Below are 475 nucleotides of genomic sequence, written 5' to 3'. Positions count from 1 at the left end.
TATATTTATATTTTTTCCAAATTTTAATTTTAAAATATATATATATTTTATATATATTATTAATTATATATATTGTGGGGTGTGTGTGTGTGTCAATATTAAAATTATACATACCCCACATACATACATTCATATAATCAATTTTAAAAATATATATACAATATATAATTATAATATTCTAAAATCTATAAATATTATTTATATATAAAATAATATATATTTATATTAATATTATATATTATTATATATATATATACATATATATACATATTTAAATTTATATATTAAAATTTATTTTTTATCCTTATTATAACTCTTTATTTTTATCCATATATGGATATCCCGTGAGTGGGGGGTTTTGTTGTTTATTATAAATTATAATATATATTATTATATTATTCTTATCTACTATTCTATATATATTTTTTTTATATTTTTAAAATATTATATATTCTATTTTATTTATATATCTTTT

The sequence above is a fragment of the Penaeus monodon genome, chromosome 20 (genome assembly GCF_015228065.2).
Source record: "Penaeus monodon isolate SGIC_2016 chromosome 20, NSTDA_Pmon_1, whole genome shotgun sequence".
Classification (NCBI taxonomy): Eukaryota; Metazoa; Arthropoda; class Malacostraca; order Decapoda; family Penaeidae; genus Penaeus; species Penaeus monodon.
The sequence above is the reverse complement of the archived record's forward strand: the minus strand, read 5'-3'. Positions refer to the sequence as shown.